An 18,389-nucleotide genomic window follows, 5' to 3' on the forward strand; every position below is an offset into this window, starting at 1 on the left:
CTAATCAGATATCCAAGATGGCTGCCTCTGATGGTTGTTGGTAAATGGAGTCTCAGTTTATGTAGTCAAGTATCTGAGATGGACGCCTGACGACCTCATGGGAAATGGAGTACTTTGTGTAGCTAAATAGTCTTCCACAAAGGCTGAACGCACACACAAAGAATGACCTAATTGAAAATGAATTGGTTCGTTATGATTCCAACGATTCCAAAATGTGGAATTGTGGGAAAATTTGGAATCATGGGAAGAGGAAAATTGAGACACCCAATGAATTGTCGGGATCGATTAAAGTTTGAATGGTCAGAATCAGATGAAGAATGGTGAAGATAGATGATTACAAAATGTTGGTGAGAACAATGAAATAAGGAATTATGGGTAAAACAATGGAGAAAAAAATTGAAAATGTTTCATGCATGGGTGTTCTAAGCAGACTTACCAATTATGGGAAGCACCTTAAGTTGGAACGACTAGTATAGGTTGAACACAAAAGGAGGTATCTGTCAGAGAAATCTCAGAAAAGAAGACTAGGACAAGCCTAGCTGCTTAAACAGCAAAAAGAGTAACTCAGACCAGCCAAGATTGACTTTTCTATGCCGGGCATAGGGAAAAAAGCTTGGGCAAATGAACTCGTGGGTCTTCCAACGCTAATTTCACTGCCCAGCCGTCCCCCCCCTGGCTTTTATTGAGCAAAAGCATAGCAGATTACAAGACACAACAAAAGAGCCAGCCGGGCGCCACCGGCAGCTGGGCCAAGGTCCCGGCTCACACTTTCGTGCGTCAACAGCTCTATCTAAGGACAGGGTCAAGATGAACTAGGATTGCATAAATGGGTAACAATGAAATAACCACATAATGATAACAACCTAATATATGATTCCCTTCACATATCCCCCCTGATTATCATTATTAAAACACATCAAACGATGTCGAAAGCTATTGCTTGAGTGGGAAGAAAACTACCCAAAAACCCAGTGGGAAAAGGTAGAAACCCTTCCCAAGCAAGAGCTTGTTACAAGGAAAAATAGAAAAAGCAAAAGCTAAAGCTCCTTTTGGTCCAATACATGTATATACACATCACAAACCATATCAACATCCTATGTCTAAAATCTTTTCCGTAGGTGCATCTTGAATGGTTCAGACAGTTGTTGAATCGTCGTCAGAGTCAATAGGTTGATAGTCAGTCATGGTCACGGTCACTTGCGCTGCTAACCCCAACAGCATCCATGATTTTGGTGGCACAGGTCTTACACAAGGGCACACCGCAAGTTATGCAGAGAATGCAGATGATGACAGAAGCAATGGCTACAGCCACGCCCTTCCATTTGCCTAAGAAGTCCTGCAACCACTGCAGGAAGGGGTTGAGCTTCAACTCCCTCCATACTTAAGAGTCCTCAGTCTGCACTCCCTGAGCAGTGTCAGTGTCTCAGACAACGAGCCATTAGACAAAGTGTGTGAAGGAATAAATGCGCAACATTCACCTGATGGCAAAAGCTTGCACACGCCACCCTTTTCTGCCAGTCATGTCGAGTGCCTGTCTGTTTTGAATAGTCATAAGTGAAGTAGCATGTAGTTGTGAAGCTGTGTGCGTTATAAGGTATATTTATAAGGTGCGTCCGTTATATCAGTCGACGAGTATACTTTATGATTGACATCATTGAAAAAAATCGGTGTGTTTGTACACAGTCACTGGAAATAGAGCACCAAATATGGCAAATGCGAACCCGCTGCATTTGCTTTGTCAATCAATTTGCGATTTGCCAATCGCATCAAAAATAGACGGAAGTTTGTCTGGTGTTTGGGACTGGTGGTTTGTCAGTGTTGCATTTGGACCAATGGGTGGAGTTCTCAACACTGAAACAAACGTAGCGTTTATCGCTGTTCCCGTGATGTCCGTCTGGAGCTGGAGGTTGCCCATGACGCTGGTGGGCAAACGCTGTCTGTCTGAGGTGGGCGTTGTTGGTCGTCCGGACACAAGAGCGCCGCCCAGCATCAAGCAGCATGCTGCTCGGAGGAGTGCTGGCGGACAGGCCATTCTCCTGAGAGGGGTGTGTTTACCACAAAAACCCTTTCTCCCACTGTGGTCTTTCGTTGGTGCACCGTCCGTGCACTCGGGGGTGCTGATCCTCACTTCGAGGGACTGGCGTCGCTAGGCCCGTCAGCAGGGGGTCGAAGGATCTTGCACTGCGACTGGTGGATCCACCCGTCGCGTCCTTCAACTTTCACCGCAGTTGGTGTCGCTGCGATCATCTGGAACGGGCCATCCCAGCATTCACTGTCCCAACGAGGTCGTCAGCACCTTGAGGAACACATGGTCTCCGATCTGGACCCGGGTTTTCTGTAGGATAGAACACACTGGCCAGTCATTGTGCTTATGCATCTCCCTTGTGCCAAACAGTCTTTTCATGTGAACTGGAAAAAAACATCCACTAGGTGGCTGGTCATGGGTTAAGTCTGCTAGTCCATATGATCCTCCATTTACTATTTCAAATGGTGATAAAGTTTTTTCTTCAGCGGAACAAATCTCATTTCTGTGGCCACAATAAGAATGCAATCTGGTCGCTGTCTCTTTATCACTTGCATTGTTTTTATGCGTATGGCCTTGACTGTCCCATTCGTTCTTTCAACAAGCCCTCCTGATATTCAACAGTTCTCTAACTTTTGTAACAGCTTTTTTCACAAAATGTAATCAATTGTCACTTCTAATTACTCTCATCCATATATATCATATGAAATGCTTCGGGTGGTTCTAGAAATTTGCCTCTATGTGGTCACAAATAAACTTGCGCATTATTGCAAAAACAGATATCACAACATTTCCAAAACCACAAACATTTTGAGTATAAAAGGTGAATCCATATACAACTGATCATACATATTCCCCCCTGTTGACACATGGCCAAGCTCATGTGTCAACTTTGCTGCTCATTCAAATGAAAATTTTAGTAATCATGGTTTTCTAACCGCCAATCTACTTTTTTCTTCAACATCTTGTTATGCTCCTTTATTTAGCCATTTTTGCTGCTACAGTTTAGGAGCTGATGTTTTCCTTGATATCAAGATGGTCTGTGTGTCTTGTTCATCATGTAGTGTTTCAACGCGGCTGTCTTGTGCTTTGGCAACTGTGGGCACACCTATGACTGTTTCTTTGGCTGCTTTGTTTGCCTAATCGGTTTCCTGTTGTAATTTGGTCATTTCTTTTCTTGTTATGGTTTGGAAGCCGCAGTTAGCCCAAAGATGATAAAACACATGCCATACACGCTGTCTGTCCATATTGTAACATCTTTGCTTTCAAAAATTTCACACGCTTTGATTAGCGCGGCCAATTCATCTGCTTGCAATTAACATGTCGATTTTAATGTTCCTCAAAACAAAATTTACTACATATCCCACCCTTTTGCGGCCGTCTTCCCCTTTGCTAGCTGAACCGTCAAGAAAAAACACAACTTCTCCAGTCGGGAGAGGGGTGTCATTCAGGTCAGGTCTTGGTTTGGTGGAAATTTGGGCGTGGCTTCCACAGTCGTGTGGGGTGCCGTCTACAGGTGTGGGCAAAGGTGTCGCTGGGTTTGATGCTCCACATCTAACAATTATAATGTGTCCCTGTGATACAAGTAACGCGGTGCAATATAAATGTCATGCAGGCGATAAGAGTGTCATTTTGGGAGGGGGGGGGGTTTCCAGCAACAAAACAAATACATAGGGAACCCTCAACGTGAGGGGGTGAAACAACACAACCTCCACTGAAGCCTCCACTGCCAATGCTGCGGCCAGCACCACCTGAACGCCTTCAGGGGTTGGCCCAGCAACTGCATCCAATTCCTCAGAGTAAAATTTGACTGGCCTCAGTTTCCCGTCTGTCACGGGGGAGTACGGCGGTTGAGGAGGCCGGCATGGTTGCAGAGGAGGAGGACCCAAAAGCAGGGGAGCGTCGGGACAGGGGGTTGATTAAATCCATTTATTTATAAACAAACGGGAACAAAAGCGAGAAAAACAGGACGGCAAAAAACTCGAACTAAGGGCGCAGGCAGGCTGGCAAAACAGAAAGCAAAACACTATGGACAGGCTGGCAGGAAAACACGGAGCTGAGGGACTCGGGGCAAGACGGGACTACGAGACAACAATACGATAGAGACAATATGACATGACGTGACAGAGACAATGTTCCGACGCGGGCTGTAACGAAAACCAGGTTTAAATACATACAGCTCTAATCAAACAAACACACGGCAGCTGGGCAGGGACAACAGGCAAAGGGAGCGGATTGGAGGACACGAGGGGCGGGTAACACGGACAGGTGGACTACATCAAAACTAAACGCAGAAAGACGCAACCGGAGCGGGAACAGGAACTATATACGGAAACAAAGGAACAGAACCCCTCAAAATAAACCCACAACCCAAAATCCATGACAGAACCCCCCTCTCAAGGGACGGATCCCAGACGTCCCAAAAACAAACCGACAAGCAAACAAAACCGAGGCAGGGTGGGCGGAAGGGGGACCGGAGGAGGGCACAGGAGAAAAACAAAAACAGTCCAAAGGCACCCCTGGTGCCAAACGGGATGCACCCGAGGGGGAAAGTCCAGAGGGCGACCCGGTCGCCAGAGCGAGTCAGGCGGGCGACCCGGTCGCCAGACGAAAGGTGCCCTGCGGGGCGAGTCAGGTGGGCGGCCCGGACGCCAGACAAGAGGCGCCCGGCGAGGCGAATCAGGCGGGCGGCCAGGACGCCAGAGCAGATGTGCCCGGCGGGCCGAGTCAGGTGGGCGGCCCGGACGCCAGACAAGAGGCGCCCGGCGAGGCGAATCAGGCGGGCGGCCAGGACGCCAGAGCAGATGTGCCCGGCGGGCCGAGTCAGGCGGGCGACCTGGGCGCCCGATGGCGAACAGCAAGCCACCCCAGGTAGGCTTGTATCCCGGTTGCCCCTGAAGATCGGCAGGCGGGGCGTCAGGCGAGAGCGGAGGCGTCAGCAGGGCGGCGTCAGGCGAGAGCGGAGACGTCGGCTGGACGCCGTCAGGCGAGAGCGGAGGCGTCGGCTGGACGCCGTCAGGCCAGAGCGGAGGCGTCGGCTGGACGCAGTCAGGCCAGAGCGGAGGCGTCGGCTGGACTCAGTCAGGCCCGAGCGGAGGCGTCGGCTGGACGCCGTCAGGCCGGTGCGGAGGCGTCGGCTGGACGCCGTCAGGCCGGTGCGGAGGCGTCGGCTGGACGCCGTCAGGCCGGTGCGGAGGCGTCGGCTGGACGCCGTCAGGCCGGTGCGGAGGCGTCGGCTGAACGCCGTCAGGCAGGTGCGGAGGCGTCGGCTGGACGCCGTCAGGCAGGTGCGGAGGCGTCGGCTGAACGCCGTCAGGCAGGTGCGGAGGCGTCGTCGGGGTGCCATCAGGGAACAGCCACTGGGTGCAGGCCACAGACACGAGTGAGAGCACGAGACTGACCTGGGACAGGGGCGACCACGGGGGACCGTCTGGCATCTCTGTCGTCTGCGGCAATGGTGGCATGGCTGACAGCCCAGGCGACTGCGGCTGCCGCGCCGAGGCTGGCGGCTCAGGAGGCTGTGGCAGCGGCGCAGAGGCTGGCGGCTCAGGAGGCTGAGGCGCCGTGGCTGGTGGCTCAACAGGCTGAGGCTGCGGCGCCGTGGCTGGCAGCACAGGGAACGGCCGGCTGGACAGAGACAGCCACTGGGGGCCAATCAGAAACGGCGGGGATGCCAGGAGACTGACTTGGGATGACTGAGGCAGACGGGCGACTGGCTCGGGAGGCAGACGGGCGACTGGCTTGGGAGGCAGACGGGCAGGGTTCACAGAGGCCGGGGACCGGCTCGCAGGGTTCACAGAGACCGGGGACCGGCTCGCAGGGTTCACAGAGGCCGGGGACCGGCTCGCAGGGGTCACAGAGGCCGGGGACCGGCTCGCAGGGGTCACAGAGGCCGGGGACCGGCTCGCAGGGGTCACAGAGGCCGGAGACCGGCTCGCAGGGGTCACAGAGGCCGGGGACCGGCTCGCAGGGGTCACAGAGGCCGGGGACCGGCTCGCAGGGGTCACAGAGGCCGGGGCCCGGCTCGCAGGGGTCACAGAGACCGGGGCCCGGCTCGCAGGGGTCACAGAGGCCGGGGACCGGCTCGCAGGGGTCACAGAGGCCGGGGCCCGGCTCGCAGGGGTCACAGAGGCCGGGGCCCGGCTCGCAGGGGTCACAGAGGCCGGGGCCCGGCTCGCAGGGGTCACAGAGGCTGGGGTCCGGCTCGCAGGGTTCACAGAGGCCGGGCGCCGGCTCGCAGGGTTCACAGAGGCCGGGCGCCGGCTCGCAGGGACAGGTAGCCGCCTTGGCGCAGGGACAGGGGCAGGTAGCCGCCTTGGCGCAGGGACAGGGGTGGGTAGCCGTCTTGGCGCAGGGACAGGGGCAGGTGCCGCTTCAGCCCGCCGGCAGGAAGGTTGGGGAACAGAGACAGGTGGTACAGACGCGACAGGAGCTTGGGATAGGGTGCAAGAAGAGGGTGGTACAGGACAGGAGGAAGTAGGCAGGGCGCGGCAAGAGGGGGACACAGAGACAGGAGGGAACGGATCGGAACTGACAGGAGACTGAACAGATGGGTTCTGGTGGTAACTGGGGCGGTGGCCTTTTTGCGGGCCCCTCCACCGGCGGCCACGAAATGCCAACCGGGAGCCCACGAAAAGGTCACGGTCAAATGGGGGCTCTGAATCTGAGTCTTCGGACGGACTGTAAAATGACTGGCTGGACGGAAAATCAAAATCTGAATCAAAATCATAAGAGGTGCACGGGCTCGAATACGGAATATGATAAAAAGTGTCGAAGGAAGAGGGACGCGGGTAAACAAAATCCGGACCGGTACTGGAACGAAACGTGACGAAAGGAGGGCAATCCTCGATATCGGAAAAATCTGAGTCCAACGTACAGTAAGGTGCGCGAACAGGAGAGGAAGGGTGATCGGGTGTGCGGACAGAAGGTGAACTACGCAAATCAGAAAAATCGGAACTACAAAAAACGTGCGGGGACAGAATCGTGTCGTATGGGAGGTCGGAGGAACACGAGGGAAACGCGGAAGTAACAGACGCGGAGGGCGGATCAGAAGCGGGGACAGACGCGGACTCGGAGGGGAGAAACACGGAAGAAAAAACAAGAGGTCTCACACTGGGGGAACGGGGCTGACCGGCGGGCTGAGAACGGATGCGGGCGGGGCGGCGGCGTCGAGTCCGCCGACGCGGACTTCCCGCTGGGTCCTGTGCTGGTCGGAACATTCTGTCACGGGGGAGTACGGCGGTTGAGGAGGCCGGCATGGTTGCAGAGGAGGAGGACCCAAAAGCAGGGGAGCGTCGGGACAGGGGGTTGATTAAATCCATTTATTTATAAACGAACGGGAACAAAAGCGAGAAAAACAGGACGGCAAAAAACTCGAACTAAGGGCGCAGGCAGGCTGGCAAAACAGAAAGCAAAACACTATGGACAGGCTGGCAGGAAAACACGGAGCTGAGGGACTCGGGGCAAGACGGGACTACGAGACAACAATACGATAGAGACAATATGACATGACGTGACAGAGACAATGTTCCGACGCGGGCTGTAACGAAAACCAGGTTTAAATACATACAGCTCTAATCAAACAAACACACGGCAGCTGGGCAGAGACAACAGGCAAAGGGAGCGGATTGGAGGACACGAGGGGCGGGTAACACGGACAGGTGGACTACATCAAAACTAAACGCAGAAAGACGCAACCGGAGCGGGAACAGGAACTATATACGGAAACAAAGGAACAGAACCCCTCAAAATAAACCCACAACCCAAAATCCATGACACCGTCATGCTTCTGCAACAAAACTGAAGTCATGAATCCCTGTTTAGCGGTCACTCTTTGCTCAAATGGTTTGCTGTAATCTGGTAGTGTCAATACGGATGAATTAAACCAATTCCAATTTCACACTGTAAAATGCCTCGTCAGCTTTTTTCATAACTGAGATCAAACAGTGGCCTAGTCAATTCAAAACAATTTTTGGAATCCATATGTTTCAATAATTATTCAGCCTCAAAAATGACATCATTTGTCTTTTAGTCTGTGTTTTTGGGCTTTTGCAATGGCCTCCTTTTGTCTGTCAGTAAAAATTTCTGCCATCCTTATCTCATTAGTTCTGCCAACCTTCTTCCATTTGTTTCCACTTGCCGAAAATCTTTCTTGCCACAACGCCAACATTCTAATGCATTCAATTTTGTCTTTCAACTCTCTCTTACATCCTTCTTTTCCGCTACCACAATTCCTGTTTCCAACACAATGCACTTCCTCTTCTCCATCACACCAGAATGTCTGTTTTCTCCCCTACATTCTTCTACTTTTCTTCTTCTACTCCACTCTCAGCTGAGTAGTCGATTTATCTAATCTCTGAGTGTTGGAGGTCACTCACATCTACATTTTTGTTTGTAGTATAGTTCCTTTAGCCTTGCATTTTTTCAGCTGCTGTCAATATTTTCAGCCTGTTTATCCATTATCTACCATAATGTGATTTGTTTTTAGAAAACTCTTGCAAACTATACTATATCAAACAATTAACATATCAACTGGTTCATCCTCCTTTTGCACAGTTGAATCTATTTTACTGTAAGATCTGATCCTATCATGCTAATCTCTCCAAACAATTATTACATATAAGGCATCAATCTTCTACCTTTTAGATTCATATTTTGTAAGGTGCCAGGCTTTCTTCCGCTTTTGCGTACTTGTTTTTTTGAGCAGGGCCAGTATACAAAAATAATTCTGCCCTTTCTGCCTCCGTTTGTCTTAACATGCAGGGTTTGCTACTTGGATCATGAAAAACAACTCTCTATCACGTATCTATGCAATTTTCTATACAGGTGTGGTTGGTAGAGAAGGGTCGCATTCCTGTTTTCAGAAAGTGGAGGATAAATTACAAAAACAAAAGGTTGCAGTCGCGGTCAAAAAGGGAGGCAGAGGCCTCTGATTGCCACCCCTGCTCTCCGCGCCTCTGTTTGTCCCGTTATCTGCAATTCTCGCAAGCAGCTTTGTTTGGTGTCTACTTGGCTGTTTTATTTTCTCTACAGGTCATTTAGTGGCTGCTGCTATTTCCAGATTCAACTTTTTCTCTTTTATCGATTTTGCTATTTGAAATTTTTCTTCAGCTTTGTTCTAACAAATTCAGTGGTCTCTATCAATTTGCCAATTTAAAATATTTTCCACTTTGAAGAACAACAAAAGCAACAACAACAAAATCAACTTTAGCAAAAACGACAATTCTCACAACTGTGACAACAACAATAACAGCAACACATGCAGCAAACTGTGTGAAAATTTCAACAGAGCAAGCTTCACAGGCTTACACTCACAATCACTTCTCATTTTCATACCACAGTCTCCAAAGCTGGCTATCATACGACAACATGCCAACATGTTATTAAGCTATGAAAAAACAACATTTATAATTCAACGTCATCTGGCTATCCACCCCTGGCATAGCCTCACATATAACACAACAACTTTGTGTATTTTGTGTATCAACCATTAATTATTCATTGCCAGTTAATCTAGCATTTGAAAACATCCTAATTCTTAATTTAGTCTCAACTGATCCCATAATATATTTTTCCATATTTCTCATTTCACCTGTGTGCTGAGAATTAACCCTGTGAATGGACCAGTTTCTGCCCACAAACCTCAGGTTTGAAACCATCTCAAATTTGTCATTTTGACTTTTAACCATGCAGACTAGATCAAGCCCGATCTAACAATGTATTTTAGCCAAATTTCAACAAATATCATTGTTTATTTCTAACAATCTAACATACAAACATGTAACACACCAATAGTTACACACCAGCAAACTGACAGATACACACGCAGATCCACATCACACAACATGCAGTTTACAACGTATATGCGGACTTTGTTAAGCACGTACAAGACACATGTTTTTCACACAACTTCTCAAATGGCATCACTCCTTTGGCTTCATGTCAACCCTCAGTACTCAGATGTGGAGCTGAGACCCAGTCCCGAAAAGGGTCTTACTGCCGTGGCCACGGTCTTGCCTGGTTGTCAACTCCGCCTCTGAAAACCTCAGGTGTCTGGGTTTAAGAACATGGTGGTAAACTCAGGTACGAATTGTTGGTGTCTGTTTTCCACCGTTAATTTGGGTTTACTGTCTGGCTGTGTTAGTTGCCGACAGGTTAGTGGCTGCGGTCAAATCATCATCTGCTTTCCTTTTTTTCTCAGCCACCTTCCATACTCGTTTCGGTTTGGCTCTATCAACTAAAGCCTTGCATTTAAACCACTGTTAATCATCACTGTTTTCAATCCTTTGCCTGTCCTTCAATTACAACTTCCGCAACACTTTCTCCTATCCACCACAATCTTCCACGTCTCCTGAAAAACCGTATTGGAATTTCCGTTTTTCCACATACTTAGTACTTTCTTTGCTATCTATCTCTGCCCGACGTACTTTTTCCTTCAATTCATCCACAAAACAACAACATTCCTTTTCCCATTTTGCCTCCTTGGGCCGAGTTGCGGCCTCGGAGGACTTATTTTTTTTTTTGTTCTCATGATTAAATATGTTTCCTTCGTCACGGGAGAAATGCTACGTGCCTGGTGTCGTGTCGGATACCGAGCTTCTACCTCGAAAGGCGGATACCTCCAGGTGTTTGTACTCACGACCGTTTCACCAGTTTTAGATTTCCCGTCACTCAGGACAACCACTCCACATTCATTCCACACTCATACATCACAGAAATGATCAGTAACTGTGCACCGGATGTTAAACTTTCTCTTTTTTAAGTCAGGCTGTTTGTTCAAAGTCCAATTGACCGTACGTTTAAGGTCCAATGGACCAGCCGTTTAAGGTCCGATGGACCGTTCGTTTAAGGTCCGATGGACCGCTCGTTTAAAGTCCGATGGACCGCACGTTTAAGGTCCGATGGACCGCTCGTTTAACTAGAAAATGTGCAATTCCTGAAGAAATTGCGTGTGAAGGTGAAACCGTTGAAGGTTTGGGAGTTGAAAAGTGAAATGATGTGGAACGATTGAATGTGTGAATCTGTGAAGAAATATGAATACAAAGTTGAAAAACTGAAAAAAAGTTGAACTGTGGAATTTGAAGATGAATGAAAAACTGAAAAAAGTTGAACTGTAGAATGATGTGAATCTGTGAAAAATTATGAATCCTACAAAGTTGAAAAACTGAGAAACTGAAAAAAAAAACCGAATGTTTGAATCATAAAACAGTGTGGATGATCCGAAGTAAAAGCAGAAGAGAAAATACAAAGTTTTTCAACTTTGTATTATTCACAATTCTTCACTGTTTCACATCAATCCACAATCCACCTCATTCAAATGATTAGCTCATTAACAGAAGTTTAAAAATGATCCCTAATCAAACTTTTTCAGTTTTTTTACTGCTTGAAATTTGAATAATACAAAGTTTGAAAAACTGAAAAAAACTGAATGTATGAATCAAGCTGAGTTCACCAAGCCAGATGCTGTACTAGGTGGAAGCAGTAGTGAGAGGTAATGAGACGTCGAAGAAAATATCCAAGATGGCCACCCATGAGGGCAGATGGGAGTTGGAGTCTTCGGTGGTCTAAGATGGCCGCCCGATGGCATCATGGGAAATGGAGTACTTTGTGTAACTAAACTATAGGTGTCAAACTCCAGTCATTCGAGGGCTTGTATCCTGCATGTTTTTGAATCACACCATTCACTTAACATCAGGCCATTTTTACGGTAGAAAAACTTGAATTGTAGCTGAAAGTTGAACTGTGGAATAATGTTAATGTGAAGAACTATGAAAAACACAAAGTTGAAAACTGAAAACAAAAACGAATGTTTGAATCATAAAAAAGTGTGGATGATCCGAAGTAAAAGCAGAAGAGAAAAAACAACTGTAAACGGGAAACGCGATGTTGAAACGCGATTGAAGAATGGCGGATGAAGAATGGCAAAGATGTGCCCACCAGATGTGCCCAGGATGGTGGGTAAAAATGGATGGGGGGCATTGGGGGAATTGATTAAAGTTGGAACTTTAGGAATCGGATGAAGAATGGCAAAGATACAAGGGAAAAACTGAAAAAGTGGAATTGTGGGTAATTTTTGAATCATGGGAAGAGTAAAATGGATAAACCAATGGAATGGCTGGAATTGGGGGAATCAAGTAAAGTTGGAACGGTAAAAATCGGATGAAAAATGGCAAAGATATAAAGGAAAAACTGAAAAAGTGGAATTGTGGGTAATATTTTAATCATGCGAAGAGAAAAATGGATAGACCAATGGAATGGCGGGAATCGATTAAAGTTGGAACGGTGGTGAGGAAAATGGGAATGAGGAATTATGGGTAAAATTATTAAAATAGTTATGAATTACTGGAAGGTATGAATGAGTAATGTTGAGTTTGAAATGTATTAACTGAATGATGTGAATGTGAAGTGGAGAAGCTTCACATAAGAAATGTTAAATCTGCCATTGAGAACGAATTATGAATTGTTATAGGTGAAAAATATGGAATTATGGGAAAATATGAATATTTATAAACTATAGGAATGATTGGAATGAGCCATAAGGCAGAATGAATGAATTAATTGTTATGAATATGAAAAAGGAAAGCTCAAAATGTGAATTGTTCAATCTCCCATTGGGAACGAATGGGAAGCCCTCCCATTGGAAATGAATTATGAATATTTAAAGATGGAAAAGTGTTGAATTATGGGAAAATATTGAAATGTATTAATTACTGGAATGATGGGAAGGATCCCTAAGACGAGATGAATGAGTTAAATATTGAAAATATGAAAAGGGAAAGCTGTAATAATGAAATGAAAAATGACCCAATGTAAGTCAATGGAAATTTTTGGGGTGGAAAACCAGGAATTCTGGGAAAACTGTGAATATTTGGAATGTGAAAAATGGAAGCCCCTCATTCCTAAATAAGTGGAATAGCATGAAAATGGAACAAGTTGAATTAAATAAACTGGGAATGAGTTGAAATGTGCCGAAAAACAGGGCGGAATAATAATAATAACTAGAAAATGTGCAATTTCTGAAGAAATTGCGTGTGAAGGTGAAACCGTTGAAGGTTTGGGAGTTGAAAAGTGGAATGATGTGGAACGATTGAATGGTGTGAATCTGTGAAGAAATATGAGTACAAGTTGAAAAACTGAAAAAAAGTTGAACTGTGGAATTTGAAGATGAATGAAAAACTGAAAAAAAGTTGAACTGTAGAATGATTTGAGTCTGTGAAAAATTATGAATCCTACATAGTTAACAAACTGAGAAAAGTTGAACTGGAATAATGTGAATCTGTGACATTAGGCCTAATGTTAAGTGAATGATGTGATTCAAAAACATGCAGGATATCAGCCCTCGAGGACTGGAGTTTTAAACTCCTGTTAATGAGCTTATCATTTGAATGAGGTGGATTGAATGAGGTGGATTGTGGATTGATGTGAAACAGTGAAGAAATGTGAATAATACAGAGTTGAAAAACTGAAAAAAACTAAAACGTATGAATCAAGCTGAGTTAACCAAGCCAGATGCTGTACTAGGTGGAAGCACTAGTGAGAGGTAATGAGACGTCTAATAAAATGTCCAAGATGGCCGCCCATGAGGGCAGATTGGAGTTGGAGTCTTCAGTGGTCTAAGATGGCCGCCCGATGGCAACATGGGAAATGGATTACTTTGTGTAACTAAACTATAGGTGTCAAACTCCAGTCCTCGAGGGCTTGTATCCTGCATGTTTTTGAATCACACCTGTAATGGAGGTGTCGGAGTAGCGTCCAAACTTGTGACCTCCTTGAAAGGACTGTACTTGACTGATTCAGAGGATCCTCAATCTTATCAGGTTGTCCGGCCAGAACATAAAGACGATGCACACTCTCATGCCACTCTTTATTTGTATATAATGTTCTATTTATTTATCTGGGTTGGTGTGTGTGTGTTTCTGTGTTTGTGTGTTCTGTGTGTGTTCTATGTTTGATTGTGGGTGTGTGGTCTCTGCAAAGGAGAGCAGAGAACATTCACTAAACATTGATAACTAACATAACTAACATTGTACAATATGTTACATCATATGCTCACATGACTCTATATTAGCTTAGAATAACATAAACAACACAGGCAAACATACCGTACAATGATAGGAAGAATGAATTCAACCCAATCGTTCCAAAATGTGCGTTAGGTAGGAAAGGGTTAATGGAGCCGAATAGATTTGAGTGGGCGGTGACGTCACTCCCTTACGGCAGAAAGATCACATTGGCACACACGGCAAACATGCGACAAATATGCACATTTTGTGGATGAAACTTTAACGTGAATACTAAAAGTGAAGTATGAAAAGTACGGTATATTTGCCTTTAGCAATTATACCAAACTTAGGTGCAATAACAACTTAGACATTAATGGACAAAGTGAAGCAGTGCAAACGTAAACATGTATCCAAAACCACGAACGGACAACATATTCAAACTGTACTTACATTCTCATGGACGCACGGAATAATAATGAAAGGAATGAGATAATCCACAGAATGATTGAAAGCAGAAAAAATGACTGTCCGTTACAACGATACCTGCCGACTACCGGTGAAAGAGCAAAACAACCTATGATAGTGTAAACAGAGTCCTGATTGGTAGTGCAGGAATGAAACACAACTTGTGATTAGTTGCTAGGCGGTTGCTAGGAAGATCACATGACCACAGGAGAAACATGTCCAGACGTAAATAGTAATAACAGAACGATTCAAACACGAAATCGTTAAGTATAATCAGAAACTTCTTAACAACACCATTCACTTAACATTAGACAATTTTTACGGTACAAAAACTTGAATTGTAGCTGAAAGTTGAACTGTAAACGTGAAACGCGATTTGCCCGAACCGGGACACGGACATGTTGAAGATGACAACTCTACCACTGGGCCACTGGGGGGCAGTGTAAGACCACACTAGGGAATGAAGTATTTTTGAACGTGAATCTATGAAGAACTACGAATAATACAAAGTTAAAAAACTGAAAAAAGTTCAACTGTGGAATGAAAAGATGAAATGAAAGTAAGAACAGTTTGAAAAGGCTAAATTCTTTAAATATGAATAGTATAAAAAACGTAAATTGTAGGAAAACGATGAATAGTTGAACCTTGAAAAATAAAAAAGCACTTCACGTGAATATGTGGAATGATATGAAGTTCGAACGGCATGAATTGGATGAACTGGGAAGGAATTGAAACCAAAAAAAAATACTGAATTAACTGAAAAAAACACTGAATGTGTGAAAAGACACAGCGGGGATCGAACGCACGAACATGTAGTAGATATACGTCAACAGAACGTCTGAGCCACGGGAAATGACGAAACGGTGAACGCTTTAAAAGGAAGTAGGAAGAACGCTCCAATCACTTAACATTAGGCCGTTTTTACGGTACAAAAACTTAAATTGTAGGAAAACGATTAAAAGTTGAAACTTGAAAAATAGACCCGCACTAACTAAAAAAGACTCACACAACTAAAAAATGACGCAGCCTGGGATTGAACCCACGAACATGAAGTGCGAATGCCGTACACAAATCCCATGCGCCACCGAGACATAGGAAATATCGAAAACGTTAAAGTTTAAAAATAAAGCACGAAGACCAGCCCATTCACTTAACATTAGGCCATTTTTACGGTACAAAAACTTAAATTGTAGGAAAACGATGAAAAGTTGAAACTTGAAAAATAGACCCGCACTAAACATGAATATGTGGAATGATATGAAGTTTGAACGGCATGAATTGGATGAACTGGGAATGAGTTGAAACGTACCTAAAAAACGGTCGGAATAAAAAAAAAAATAATAATAATAACTAGAAAAAGTGCAATTTCTGAAGAAATTGCGTGTGAAGGTGAAACCGTTGAAGGTTTGGGAGTTGAAAAGTGGAATGATGTGGAACGATTGAATGGTGTGAATCTGTGAAGAAATATGAATACAAAGTTGAAAAACTGAAAAAAAGTTGAACCGTGGAATTTGAAGATGAATGAAAAACTGAAAAAAAGTTGAACTGTAGAATGATTTGAATCTGTGAAAAATTATGAATCCTACATAGTTAACAAACTGAGAAAAGTTGAACTGGAATAATGTGAATCTGTGACATTAGGCCTAATGTTAAGTGAATGATGTGATTCAAAAACATGCAGGATATCAGCCCTCGAGGACTGGAGTTTTAAACTCCTGCTAATGAGCTTATCATTTGAATGAGGTGGATTGAATGAGGTGGATTGATGTGAAACAGTGAAGAAATGTGAATAATACAGAGTTGAAAAACTGAAAAAAACTAAAACGTATGAATCAAGCTGAGTTAACCAAGCCAGATGCCGTACTAGGTGGAAGCAGTAGTGAGAGGTAATGAGACGTCTAATAAAATATCCAAGATGGCCGCCCATGAGGGCAGATTGGAGTTGGAGTCTTCAGTGGTCTAAGATGGCCGCCCGATGGCAACATGGGAAATGGATTACTTTGTGTAACTAAACTATAGGTGTCAAACTCCAGTCCTCGAGGGCTTGTATCCTGCATGTTTTTGAATCACACCTGTAATGGAGGTGTCGGAGTAGCGTCCAAACTTGTGACCTCCTTGAAAGGACTGTACTTGACTGATTCAGAGGATCCTCAATCTTATCAGGTTGTCCGGCAGAACATAAAGACGATGCACACTCTCATGCCACTCTTTATTTGTATATAATGTTCTATTTATTTATCTGGGTTGGTGTGTGTGTGTTTCTGTGTTTGTGTGTTCTGTGTGTGTTCTATGTTTGATTGTGGGTGTGTGGTCTCTGCAAAGGAGAGCAGAGAACATTCACTAAACATTGATAACTAACATAACTAACATTGTACAATATGTTACATCATATGCTCACATGACTCTATATTAGCTTAGAATAACATAAACAACACAGGCAAACATACCGTACAATGATAGGAAGAATGAATTCAACCCAATCGTTCCAAAATGTGCGTTAGGTAGGAAAGGGTTAATGGAGCCGAATAGATTTGAGTGGGCGGTGACGTCACTCCCTTACGGCGTAAGGATCACATTGGCACACACGGCAAACATGCGACAAATATGCACATTTTGTGGATGAAACTTTAACGTGAATACTAAAAGTGAAGTATGAAAAGTACGGTATATTTTCCTTTAGCAATTATACCAAACTTAGGTGCAATAACAACTTAAGACATTAATGGACAAAGTGAAGCAGTGCAAACGTAAACATGTATCCAAAACCACGAACGGACAACATATTCAAACTGTACTTACATTCTCATGGACGCACGGAATAATAATGAAAGGAATGAGATAATCCACAGAATGATTGAAAGCAGAAAAAATGACTGTCCGTTACAACGATACCTGCCGACTACCGGTGAAAGAGCAAAACAACCTATGATAGTGTAAACAGAGTCCTGATTGGTAGTGGAGGAATGAAACACAACTTGTGATTAGTTGCTAGGCGGTTGCTAGGAAGATCACATGACCACAGGAGAAACATGTCCAGACGTAAATAGTAATAACAGAACGATTCAAACACGAAATCGTTAAGTATAATCAGAAACTTCTTAACAACACCATTCACTTAACATTAGACAATTTTTACGGTACAAAAACTTGAATTGTAGCTGAAAGTTGAACTGTAAACGTGAAACGCGATTTGCCCGAACCGGGACACGGACATGTTGAAGATGACAACTCTACCACTGGGCCACTGGGGGGCAGTGTAAGACCACACTGGGAAAGCTTGAAATATAGGGAATGAAGTATTTTTGAACGTGAATCTATGAAGAACTACGAATAATACAAAGTTCAAAAACTTAAAAAAGTTCAACTGTGGAATGAAAAGATTAAATGAAAGTAAGAACAGTTTGAAAATGCTAAATTCTTTAAATATGAATAGTATAAATAAAGGAAAATTGTAGGAAAACGATGAATAGTTGAACCTTGAAAAATAAAAAAGCACTTCACGTGAATATGTGGAATGATATGAAGTTCGAACGGCATGAATTGGATGAACTGGGAAGGAATTGAAACCAAAAAAAAATACTGAATTAACTGAAAAAAAACACTGAATGTGTGAAAAGACACAGCGGGGATCGAACGCACGAACATGTAGTAGATATACGTCAACAGAACGTCTGAGCCACGGGAAATGACGAAACCGTGAACGCTTTAAAAGGAAGTAGGAAGAACGCTCCAATCACTTAACATTAGGCCGTTTTTACGGTACAAAAACTTAAATTGTAGGAAAACGATGAAAAGTTGAAACTTGAAAAATAGACCCGCACTAACTAAAAAAGACTCACACAACTAAAAAATGACGCAGCCTGGGATTGAACCCACGAACATGAAGTGCGAATGCGATA

At 44.7% G+C, this 18,389-nt stretch overlaps 1 protein-coding gene across 1 annotated transcript in view; it reads right to left on the reverse strand.

Annotated features, from left to right (window-relative positions):
* LOC148421771 (uncharacterized) overlaps positions 1-14,567 on the reverse strand; it is a 73,040-nt gene extending 58,473 nt beyond the window's left edge. The window contains exon 1 of the mRNA XM_088417761.1: positions 14,476-14,567. The gene's annotated coding sequence lies outside the window, so the exon portion shown is untranslated. The remainder of the gene's footprint in view (positions 1-14,475) is intronic.
* Between the last annotated feature and the right edge of the window lie 3,822 nt (positions 14,568-18,389).

Source organism: Hippichthys cyanospilos, chromosome 6 (genome assembly GCF_059441005.1).
Source record: "Hippichthys cyanospilos isolate Australia breed blue-spotted pipefish chromosome 6, RoL_Hcya_1.0, whole genome shotgun sequence".
Lineage (NCBI taxonomy): Eukaryota > Metazoa > Chordata > Actinopteri > Syngnathiformes > Syngnathidae > Hippichthys > Hippichthys cyanospilos.